Here is a 12,955-nt window from a genome sequence, read left to right on the forward strand (position 1 = left end):
ATTAGCTCAGAATCTGATGACTCAGTTAAATGGGTACTTTTGAATATTCTTGTACACTCTATGTACTACTCAATCCTAAATGTATATGGCCCTAATGCTTCAGACCCAGGTTTTTGGAAACAACTCAAGGAATGTTTGCTACACTTTAATGTACACAATCTTATTATTTGTAGAGATTGTAAGGAAACAGTAGATCCATTCCTTAACAGAAAATCTAAATCTCTTTTTAAAAATTCAAAATCACACAACCAATTTCTAAAGTTCATCTCAGAGCTAGGCATTGCTGATGCCTGGCGACTGCAACATCCATCGGCCATGGAATATACCTTTCATTCTTGACCGCACAATTCATTTTCTAGCGTTGACTATATCTCCCTAACCAACTCCTTGGCTGCCAGCCTAATTGACTCCACTCTAGATTCTATAGCCTTGTCTGATCATGCCCCTGTCTAAATTAAAATTGGTAATACTGTTCTTAACTCTAAATCAAATAGATGGAGATTTAATTCGGCCTTACTCAGACATGAAAAATGTGTTTCTTTCCTGAAAAAACTCATAAGAATTTTTTTCAGTGTATTAAAGCAGCTGATACTTCTATACCAAATATTTGGGACTGTTATGTAGCAGTACTCAGAGGAGAAATAATCTCTTTTGTGAAAAAAAAAGGATATGAAACATGAATCTGAAGATATCTTAAGGAAAATTAAAAAATGTAGAAAAACAATACACATCTAACCCTTCCCAAGTAGCCCACTCTAATATATTACAATTAAGAATCAAATATAATAAACTATTGACTATTCATGTGATAATATGTTAAAATATAAATAAAACATGTATCAATTTTCCATCAAAATAGGCAAATCCTTAGCCTCCTACCTCAAAATTAAGGGATTTCCCATTGATTTTTATGCTCATTTTAAATTATTACTTACTCCTAGATTATTTGAACTTTTTGCCCATTTTGTTTCAAACTCAAAATCTGAAGGCTCCTTTATAGAAACCATGATTTTGGCATTCCTGAAACCTAGCAAAGACCCTGAATTGCCACAAAGTTATTGACCAATCTCCTTAATTAACACTGACTGCAAAATCTCTGGCAACATTTTAGCAAACAGACTCCTCCCATGTTTGCCTAAATAAATTAAACAGGATCAGGTTGGTTATGTGAAAGGAAGGCTTTCATCATTTAAAATTAGGATCTTTCTGGATGATTTGAATGTAGCTGCCTCCTCAAGTGATCCCTACACAGCTGTTTTAGATGCTGAAAAAGCATTTGACAGATTTGAATGGGATTTCCTGTTTGATGCGTTGCGGTGGCATGGGTTTCATGAAACATTTATATCCATAATTCCTATACTTTACTCTAATCCCAAAACCACTATATTCGTAAATGGCCAGAAGTCCCCCTTCTTTCCGTTAGGCAGAGGTACACAGCAAGGTTGTCCTCTCTCTGCCTTTGTTATTTGCTTTAGCCCTCAAATTATTTTTAGAATCTGTGACAGTGCACCCACACATCCAAGGAGTAACTTCAGGTAATTTACAAGTTAAATTGGCAGTTTATGCAGATGCCATCCTCCTATTCATTAAAAATCCCGAAATAAGCGGAGACAATGACTCAAATTTGTATCACGTTTCATTAGCGCCAGGATATAAATTGAACATGGATAAATCAGAAATTCTTCCCATGAACGTTCACTGCACTAAACACCTTGTCCAACAGTATGGCATGAAATGGTGCCAAAATAAAATAAAATATCTAGGTCTGCAAATGTTCCCCTCGCTTAAAGATATCATTGAAGACAATACCAACAGTGTATTAACCAAAATCAAAAGTCTTTTAGATTTCTGGTCCACGCTATATCTAGCCTGGTGTGATCGCCTCAAATCCATTAAAATTATGATTTCCCCAATTATTTTATATACCTTAGTTATGCTTCCTATTCCAATTCCATGTACATTTTTAAAGATATTGACTCATGCCTTGCCAAATTTCTATGGGGTAAAAAAAAACACAGGATATCCCTTAGTAAACTAAATCGGAATGTTATGTGTGGAAGGGTGGGTTTTCCCTCTTTTACTAAGTATCACTCTGCCTTCATTGTAAAGCAAGCACAGAACTGGTTTTGTCAAGTTAATCATGTTGATACCCTGACATGGGTTTGTGTTGAAAACATCATGGTTAGGCCCTTCTCTCTATCTTAATGTTATTTGTTTACTGCAAAAAATAGATTTATTAAATGTACTAATGTTCAGTTCACTGCTAAACCGATGAGAACATATCTTATCTCTACAAGCCCCTCCAAATTTATTTCACAATTCATTTGGTTAAACAATCATATCCAGATCAAAGGTAAAGCTATTTATTGGAAAGGTTGGATATTGGAGTCAAATATGTACACCAACCTTTTAATCAGGTCATACCACTAACATTTAATGAATTCAGAGTGAAATTTGCCACTCCAAAGTCTTTCTACCTCCAATATTCGCTATTAATTAATGCTATCGTTGATAGTTTGCAGCTTCTAACAAAATCCTTTGGACAAATTAATGCTGCTAGACAAAAGCATATGTACACCAATCAGTTTTCAGCCTCCCTCTTTTATAAAGATCTTACTAAAGACTTGATGGAAAACACAGCAGGTATGGCAACAGGAATGTTCATTAGCCCTTGAAGATTATACCTGGCTGTCTTTTTGTAAAAAAACATTAACCATAACTGTCTCAGCTAATCTAACTCAAACTCTTTTCTTTTTCCAGCACAAGATTTTTATTACCCCTGTTATGCTTTCTAAGTATAAGATATAGTCAATACATGTTGGAATTGTCATGATGGTGAAGGATCTTTCATACATATGTTTATGGACTGTATATTTATAGAGAATATATAAAGGGCGCCTGGCAGAGTCCTGATATGCCCAGGAGGGTACCTGTATGCAAAATGCTAAAAATCAGGGTGAAGGATCCGTAGACAGCTGTCGAGTTTTGAAGCAATTTTATTCTGCCTTCAAAACGATTTTGCACAGATGAAAAGGAATTAAACATTTACAATATCGATAAGCACGAATGTTTTTGGACAGACGTTTGTTTTACAAGGGAAATACAGGTGAGTATTGTCCTCTTCAATTGTCAAGAGACAATTTCCACAGTGATGCATGAGTGTACAATACAGGTAAGTAGTAACATAGAATATTTACAGGGTGTGACCCAGTACTGTGGTTGGTCCAGGATACTAAACAAAATAGTGTACACAACACTATCTATAAACACATATATACAAGGGTTGTGCCACAAAACTTCGACACAGAAGTGTTTCGGCCAAGCTGGGCTGGGTAAGAGCCCAAGGTGGTGGTGGCCTTCGTCAGGATAATCGCTGGTAGTGGTGCTGTCCTTAAAAGTGATCTGTGGGGGAATGGAAAGCTGTCAGGATCTGAGGATCAATGATTGATTTAAATATTAATAAATAATGGCTGATTAGTGCCTCAAATACACTGGTGGTGTATTAAAAGAACAGCTTACCGTCTGCTGTAGTGCAGCGGGGACGCTGTGCTGAGAGTCCTTTCATGAGTACCGGACTCTGAGAGCCATGTCAGCGGGTGACATGGAAAGACTTGTACAAATCGGGTCTCCTAGGCAACTAAATGTAGCCTTTGGCCTCTGGGAGCTGTGAGAGAAAAGGTTAACAAACCGTTATCTCCACACTCAAGAGGGACCGTGTATCTAAAAAAAGCATGTTCCAGGCACGTCCAGCGTGGGATTGTGCGGGTTTGGTATGTGACTGGGGACACCAGTGGTGTGGGTGTCTACAAAGTGGGGTGGAGTGAGTAATAGTCACCTGTAAATGGGGTGCCTGCTGCAAGGTCCTGCCGACCGTGGACTGGGAAGCGCCGCTGGCTGTGGTCTAAAGAATTTACAATTAATGTCTACAAAGTTGGGTGGATTGAGTTATAGTCACCAGTAAATGGGGTGCCTGCTGCAAGGTCCTGCCGCCTATGGACTGGGAGGCGCCGCTGGCAGTGGTCTAAAGAATTTAGTACGTGGTTCATTGACTGTTAGAGAAGTGTTTAAAAACGCTCACAGAACAAGCGTAGTGGAGATAGCATGTACACATGAGGGTGTTGTGTCCATATCTAGTGTGGTGGTGACTAGTTAAGGAACCAAGTAAAACCTGTGGCGTGTCAGCTAGTGACTATACGTGTTTGGACCTCTTATGCGAGGTATCTTATAAATATATTAAATGCTGCCCACGGGGTGGTCAAGAGATAGCAGCTGATCTAAAGATAACAAAAGCACTGCAGCGGTGCGTGAAAGCCCGAAAGTGACGGGAAGTATAAAAGCATCTCAAAATCACAGAGATGAAATGGAGAGTGGGGAGCCAATACAAACGTTTTTCTTAAAAAGAGAATGCCCGTGAGTTTAGTGGGGAAAGCTCAAGGTACCTCGACTACATGCTACATGCAACAAAAAGCACAAAATGGCACCGAAACTTACCAATGCAAAAAATGGCGACTGCACTCCTCACGGCAATGGATTCTGCCGAGGAGTGTTGTTGTCACTCTTAAAACCATGAGACCTGCAAGACATCCAGCCAATGGGGTGTTGGCTGGGTGCAGGGGTGAGCGTGTGGCTCCAGAATGAGCAACAGCAAGAGCAATTGGTGGGAGGTGGTTGACCAATGGCATATGGGCACATCATGAGTAAAACAAAACTTATGTGTGTGGTCCAATGAAGTGACCAAAATAACCAAAATAACCCCAATGATGGATAACAGGGGAAAGTAAATGGACAAGGATGACAGCGGCCAAAAGTGGCTGCTAAAAGGAGTGACCTCCAACCTGATTGATGGTGGCATGGCTATTGCTATGGCTGTATAGGCCCTAAGGTGATAACCAGACAATGGGTTACAGTTACAAATGAACCTAAGGTGAAACACGATGTCACTTGGAGATCAAGTACATATTACGTGACTATTATGAGTAAACACAAGCAGACTTATGGTAACATATATAGTGCATCATCCCGCAGTGACTGAGTAGCTTACAACTGAATGTTGCAATTTATCTTTTCATGGAGCATGTATGCCAGGAGTCACAATGAACATACAACAGGCAATAAACATTGATGGTGCATGTTGTAATTGGTGTTTTACATGATGTTAAAAAAACTGCTGATGTCACCTGTGCTCGGTAATGGGCATCAGATGTCCATGTGGGGTATATTACCACAGTGGGGTTCTGACCCAATCCCAGCAATGTTTCCACTCTACGGTGATATTAAGGCCAGTTTTAACTGTGTCCAATCTGTGGACCCATTTTTGTTCAAGCCTGGTGAGGGCTAGATTGATATCGCCACCTCTTTTTTGCTGCTGGAGTTGTTGCAGGATAGTCCACGTGAGTTGCTTGCAGGGTGTGGCCTTTTTTGCTAAAATGTTCCACTAGAGGTTTGTCTTGTATAGAGTTTTTAATGCAATATCGATGTTCGCTTATCCTCTGCTTTATGGGTCTAATGGTTTTCCCAATGTAAATGAGGTTGCAAGGACATTTGATCACGTATATGACATTTTTGCTCTCGCAATTAGTGTGATTTTGCATTGTCCAGACAAAGTTTTTGTGAGTGAAGGTCTTGCTGGTCTCGGTGTAGCAACATGCCACGCACTTGCCACATGAGTAGTGTCCTACTACGGGCGGTAGTCCCCATAGTGTAGGTTGCTGTTTCTCTGGTTCCAGAAATGTATGTACCAGGGTGTCTCTAAGGTTCCTGTTCTTCCTAAAGGTAAACAGAGGTTTTTTGTCCAAAGTCCCTTTGTTTTTTATCAGGTGCCAATGTTTGTTTATTGTGGTCTTAACTAGGTTACTGACGGGGTTGAATGTAAACACACAGACTGTCCGGTCTATGGGGTCCTTGGTGCTGACAGTCAAGCAAATAGTATGATCAGTGTTGGCTGCCCTTTTATGAGCCATTCTGATGGACTTTTTGGGGTAACCTCTTTCACTTAGGCGTGTCTGGAGTTGTTTGGCATGATGTTCGAACTTTTCTTTTTCTGTGCAGTTCCTGCGTACGCGGAGAAATTGTCCGTATGGAAGGTTGTACTTTAATCCTTGGGGATGGAAACTCGAGAAGTGGAGCAAGCTGTTTCTATCAGTAGGTTTCCTGAATAATTATGTTTTTAATGAGTTTCCGGAGCGGTAGATGTGCAGGTCCAGGAAATTCACAGTTTGGCAATCCCTTTCAATGGTGAACTTTATGTGAGAGTTTATGTGGTTTAGCCATCCGTGGAACTCGAGCAAGAGCTCTTTACTGCCTTCCCAAACTAAGAGAACATCATCAATGTATCGTCGCCATAGTAGGATGTGGTCTTTGCAGGGGTTGTCCTCGTTGTATACATGGTCATCCTCATACTGAGCCATGTATAAATTGGCTACGTCTGGGGCAGAAGTGGCCCCCATGCTGACGCCTTTGATCTGCTGGTAAATCTGATGTTCAAAAAGGAAAAAATTCTCGGTCATGGCTAGTTGAATACACTCCAAGATGAAATTCGTGGGAGTAGAAGTGGTATCGGTTCTTCTGTTGAGACAGATAGTTAATGCATCCAGTCCTTCCTGTTGAGGGATCGAGGTGTAGAGAGCCTCTACGTCCATGGTTGCCAGGATGCAGTTGGAGGAAAGGTTTAGATTCTGTAGAACTTTAATGGTGTCAGTGCTGTCTTTGATATAGGACTTCATCTTTCCGATGAATGGTTTCATTAAAAAGTCAGTGTAGAGTGACAAGGGCTCCAAACGTGAATCGCAGGCGGAGACAATCGGGCGACCAGGCGGTTGAGTAGCGTGTTTGTGGATCTTGGGGAGGATATAAATCGCTGGTATTCTAGGGTGGGTCTTGTTGAGAAAATGGCGTTCATCCTCACATATCCAACTTTGGTCTTCTGCATGTTTGGTGAGGCTAAGGATCTCTTCTTGTAGTCTCTTGGTGGGATCTCTGTTTAATTTTTTGCATGATGAGGTATCGGCCAACAGGCGCAAGCATTCCTTGTTGTAGTCTGTGGTGTTCATACAAACAATACCTCCACCTTTATCTGCCGGTTTGATGGTAATAGATCGGTCAAGGTTGAGATCGCCCAGGGATTTCCTTTCTTCTTTACTGAGATTTTCTTGGTAAAAATTATTTTCTGTTAGGCCTGCGTTGATGGTGGTGGTGACTAATTTTTCAAATGTGTCGAATTTACTGGGGATAGTGTGTGGAGGAGGTACAAAATTTGACTTTGGTTTGAGTCCTGACGTGTTCTCTTGGCTCCTTTCGATGTTCTCGGCACTAGTGTCTTCTGAGTTCAGTTTGTTCGGGAGGTATACTTCGAAGAAATATTTGAGTCTCAGGGTACGGAAAAATCTTCTTAGTTCTGCTTCAGTTTTGAAAGGATCTGCTTTTGTAGCTGGGACGAATGATAGTCCTCTTTGTAGCAGTGTCTCTTCTGAGTTGGTCAATGATCTAGATCATGATCTAAAAATTATCTGAAAAAAGGAAGTTGCGGAGGGCAGGTGGACCAGCGGCCCTCCGCAACATCCTTTTTTTCAGTGGGGAGGACAACTGGGCCGACCGAAGAGGCACCCACAACAATCAGGCCAGTACATGAGGACGAGGCAATGGTATTCCAACCAACCATGACAACAATACCTATCTTCAACCTCTCATCTAGATCATTGACCAACTCAGAAGAGACACTGCTACAAAGAGGACTATCGTTCGCCCCAGCTACCCCAAAATGCCACTCTAGCCATCTCATAACACTTAAAATGCTTACTCCATCATAGATGCCCAGCAAAAATAAATGTCATGCCACAGTAAGAAATGGCTTGACTGGCTGTCTCAAATGTGCAGTACCCCAGCTTGCATCCACAATGGGCCATGCAAGGCTAGGGAAGCAAAACAACCCCAGCCTTGCGTGGCTAACTGATCATGTGTGCTGGGGTATGAACTGGCAAAGGAAAACTATGTTTCCCTTTGACAGTTCAGGTCAGCTCAGGAGTCCTCCCTCGGCTGCAACAAGCACCTGAACGAGTGTTCCTGTTCTGGCTTGGCTCCCCCTCGCCCATTATGGATAAACCATGCCGGTTTATTTGATTCTCTGAGGAAGGGGTTGGGAAATGGTTGTCTTAAGAACAATAAATAAAGGCAGGTTTGCTTAGCTTGTTTAGCTTGTTACACCCTTTTCCGGCCTTTCCAAACCTTACCATTAAACATGTTTCTTCAATCTCATCATTGCTTGAAGATGCTCTGTCATCGAACACTCTGAGAATTTGTACATCTTCCCATGGAGAACTAAGGTTCAGGGCTTGATGAAAAGACAGATATATAACCACTGTTAAGTTTGGCTTCATTGATGTACAAGTACCACCAGAGCAAAAGTAATGACTTAGTGGCTCACATATTCTTTGAAGTGAAGAAAGCAGCAATTTGATGTCTCACTTTGTGGTGGACTCTTTTTAATGTGTTGTTTAACCAACTCTTAAAACACTAGACAGTAAATTGCGCTTATGTTGTTGGTTTGATAGCTCAGTTGTACATCTTGTTTTTCATGGTGTGTATTTTATATTTATGAATTCTCTGATAGGTGGCATGTCACATGAAGCACATGCTGTGGGATATAGTGCAGTCCAGTCGAAAGTCACCAGGGAAGGTTGATCTTCCAGCAGTGGTGTCGCAGTCTGGGCCACAGCACCGACAGCTGCTGCACCTCTATCTGGTTAAGGCAGAGATCAGGCTTCATTCCGAATTTGGTGGTACTCCCATGACATTTCATTTCAAATACCACCAAACCCTGCTAACATTTCAGCCACTCGAACCAATGAGTTTACAGATAGATTACAAGTGTTGGAATGGTGGTGTTAATCTCAATTTTTGGAGTCCATAGAAATCTATTGCGGATTTGGCGGATTTACCACAGGTGGTAATTCCACCTGTGGGTAATCTCCCTCTTTTTGCTATAATCTTAGAGATCGTATTCATGTAATCAACCTTCTGTGGTTAGTCTTAGGCTTCACTGGTCAATTGATTCTCAATTATTTAATTCAGTTGTCCTTGGTCTGTGTGTTTAGAGTCCTGCGTTGCTACACTCAGCTTCTTTCATGACATCGGTACTCTGATAATCAATCAACCAGTGAAACCTAAGACTAACCACAGGTTAATTAGTAGTTAATTGGGCATCCTTTTTTCATCATGTTAAATTTGACAGGTGGGAATGCCTCCTGCTTCCGGCCTTAGTCCCGGCTTCCCTTTGATAGGTTTTTGATATAAAGTTTATATACATTTTATATAAAAATGATATCACAATGTTCTTATATCGCTTTCATATAAAATGTTTATTTGATATAACGTGGGTATAATTTATATCAATTTGATATAAAGTGATTATACATTTTATATAGAGAGCAGCGGGTTGTTATGCTGCTTGACCGACTATGTAGGGCGGAGTGAGCTCTGAAGAAAGAGACTGTGAACTTAGGGTTTTGCAGAGTGACACAGTGATGACGTGGGAGAGGGTTTTGGCCTTTAATGTTATATGAAGTGTTTATACATTTTATAGATGGTGTAGATGATTTCATGATGTTATAATTTGAATGATACAGGTTTCAGAGTTAGCTTCAATAGCCAGTAAGATTAAACATGCATATAGCCAGGATATTGAGTGCAAATAAAGACTGGCACGGTCAGCCTTATGTGAATTTGCTTTATAAGCAAAGTGTGCTTGTATAGTGCTAATATAAAAGACTTAAAACTATTGGCTTTGGACAATGGGTGTTGCTTTTAAAAAATGTATGCAATTTGCTTTATAGGCAAAATGTGATTTTATAGTGCTAATTTAACATACTTAAAACTATTGGCTTTGTTGCTTTTAAATAATGAAAGTAATTTGCTTTACAGGCAAAGTATGGTTTATAATGCTAATATAAAAGTGCCGCTTTTAAATAAGGAACATAATTCATTTTATAAGCAATGTGTGTTTTCTAGAGCTTATACAAAAGTCCAAACTATTGCCTTTGGAAATGTGTGTGTCTTTGAAATGATAAAGGCAAGTTGCTTTATAAGCAAAGTGTGTTTCCCAGAGCCCATATAAAAATGATTGGCTTTGACAATGCATTTTTTAAACAATGAAAGGGGTTCACTTTATAAGCAAAGTGACTTCACCAGAGTTACATAAAATACAATGCATGTGCAGTCAGATACAAAATACAAAATATAAAATGAAAGAGCGCAATGGCTGGTTTACAGTGCCAATACAAAAGGCCATTAGCTTGGACAATGCAGCCCGGTCTCTGCCAGCTAAAAATATAAATGATAGAACTGTCTCTTGTTAGACAGCAAAAGTGTTTGCCTTTTAAACGTTCATGAATGGATGACATTTTTGCATTTTTCAGATCTCAGCAAAAAAGACATCTGTGACTATTGATAAGAAGGACCATGTATTTCGCTATGTAAGCATCGGTGCTGCTTATGAATGGATGATGTGATGCATTCGATCACAGTATTTTGGAACTTTCAATGGTTTTGTTGGTGAGAATACCAGGTATGCCAGAGGTCTTGGGGATTGTTCCGAGGGTCCAACAATCCCCTCCCCAAAATAAAGTAGGACTCAGCCAAGGGCCAGTCAAACTGTGGTTTATTACAAATAACTGACTGGGATCATACAAGACAATCACAATTCTCCAGTAGATCTAAATTTTCCAAGGTGCGTTTCCCAGTTTTGATGCCACATGTTGTCATCACCTGGGCCCTCCCCATAAAACCTATCCCCACTACTGATTGGGTGCTTAGAGTAGTATCACCTATAGCTAGCCCCTATAGAGGTTATTCTACTGACCCTCGCATTTCAGGTGGCTGACCTGCCCCATCCCCAAGAAACAATCTATTACATTGTTGCAGGGTCGTAGACTTACCATTGGCCCATTCCCTTTGCCATCCACCCCTGGATTTCTTCTCTCGTGATTGTCTGGATCTGGTCTCCACAGGCCTGGGACCCAGTTCGGTTCTCAGCCCTCTGTGCACCTCTTCAAGGCAATGTGAAATGACTATGTGTCTCAATTGTATCTGGTAGTATGATATGATATGATATTTTATTTGTATCACGCTCGTACACAAGTGTTTCAGAGTGCGATAAGGCAAGGGAGGGGAAAAGAGGAGAACAAAAACAACGATCTTACTAGGCCCAGTGACATTAAGATTGTGCAAGTGTGTGGGAAACGGAAAGGGGGAGAGTGGAAAGTGCAGAGGATAAACAGATAAATTTTAATAAATACAAATAAAATATATAATGGAGCAATAAAGAGGGTAGTGCAGCCAGCAAGTGGCAAGTGCTGTAGACCACCTTTGCATATGAGAATGCGCTCCTCGTTGCAACATTTGTTTCACTTGTCATCTGTGTGGCTGAGAACAATTTGTATTCCCACCATGGGTAAGTGCCCATTGTCTAGTTCGGCTCCATCACCTGGCTGTGGACCACAAAATTTTGCTCTTTGGGTCTGCATTTATGAGGATTTATTCTGTTTTCCTGCAACTGGTCCCTTGTCAGGTGGAGCTTGGAATGTGCTTGTTTTATCTCTGACCTTGGCTGTGTGCTCGGGCTTCCTGCTTGGCGCAGCCTGAGCCTGCTTCCCTTGTTTGGTGTCCTGTAGCCTGAGGCCTTCTGTAATTTTCCTTACACTTATAATGTGATTTCTACATGCTCATACTGTGCTATGTTTCCTATAGGTTAGTTATAGGTGGTCTTACCAGGCTACATGTATACTCCTGTAGTCCCATAGAGTTAATTGCCATAACTATCTGCAACCTTGGTCTGGATCTCTTGTTGCCCCGCCTTTCAGCATTACTGCATTTGGCTAGTGATAAAAATAATAAAAGCTTTGACAAAATTTATATGTATCTGACCTCTATCTACAGAACTTTGTAAGCATGTTCTTTGTGTATACAAGTGTGTGTTCCTGTAATGCTGTGTAGGGCTGCAAGTATGGTTCACGACTAATGCTGCTATGTCGTGTTGCCACCAGTGAGTTCAGCACACTGGCTTCTCGGCACTCAGTTGATGCAGTCCGTTATAGTGTTCCCTGCATCTGGAAGGATATGCACTGGATATGTTTTGAATGGCTGTCTGAGGAGATATCTCTCTGAATACATGTCAGTCAGTGGTGCACCTGGGGTTCATCCAAAAAATAAGTGACTTCAAGCATTCTTGATTCTTCGGCCTGTCATGCTCATGGGAGTGAGGAGGGGCATTCCTGGGACACTCTCTTCAGTTTGGACGGTCATTTTTCATTTTGCAGATCGCAGGGAAAAAGACATGTCTGGCTATTGATAAGAAGTGGTTGTATTTTTCTTCTGTGTAAGCACTGGCACAGAAAGAAATAAACAGCTTTGGTTATCTAGATGCATCACAGGTGCTATGAAGCAAATAAAAAACAGCTGTAGCATATTGGGACTGTCGATATAATATGTATTTAGCTGTGTCATAGAGAACACACTGCATGGTACATTATCAGTTGATTGTTGATTTCTGTACATACCAGGTGCTTTTGTTAGCCAGAGGTGGCAGGAGGGCTGTGGGGCCTTCTGCAGTCCCTTAAAAGGGTCCGTTTTGATAAAGGAGGAACAGCTGTTGTGAACCATGTGGATTTTTACTTGGAGTTAAATTCTGACAGAAGAATCCATCTGGGAGTTTTAGCTGTGAAGGACGCAGCCCATTGTCAACAACCAACTTTAAGGACAGTAAAAGGTGAGTTGTTTTTTTAAAACTATATGTATATGATTTATTGCTATTTTAAGACACGCTCTAATAACACGTAGATGCACCACAGGAATGCTTTTTATCTATACTTATATTTTGTTCACTGCGAGGACATTCTGCAATGCGTATCAACTTCTTATTCTAGATAATGTGTTTACCTCGTCTTGTTCAGCGTTCATTAGGGGT

Source organism: Ambystoma mexicanum, chromosome 6p, assembly GCF_040938575.1.
Source record: "Ambystoma mexicanum isolate Mex_15411 chromosome 6p, UKY_AmexF1_1, whole genome shotgun sequence".
NCBI classification, from domain to species: domain Eukaryota; kingdom Metazoa; phylum Chordata; class Amphibia; order Caudata; family Ambystomatidae; genus Ambystoma; species Ambystoma mexicanum.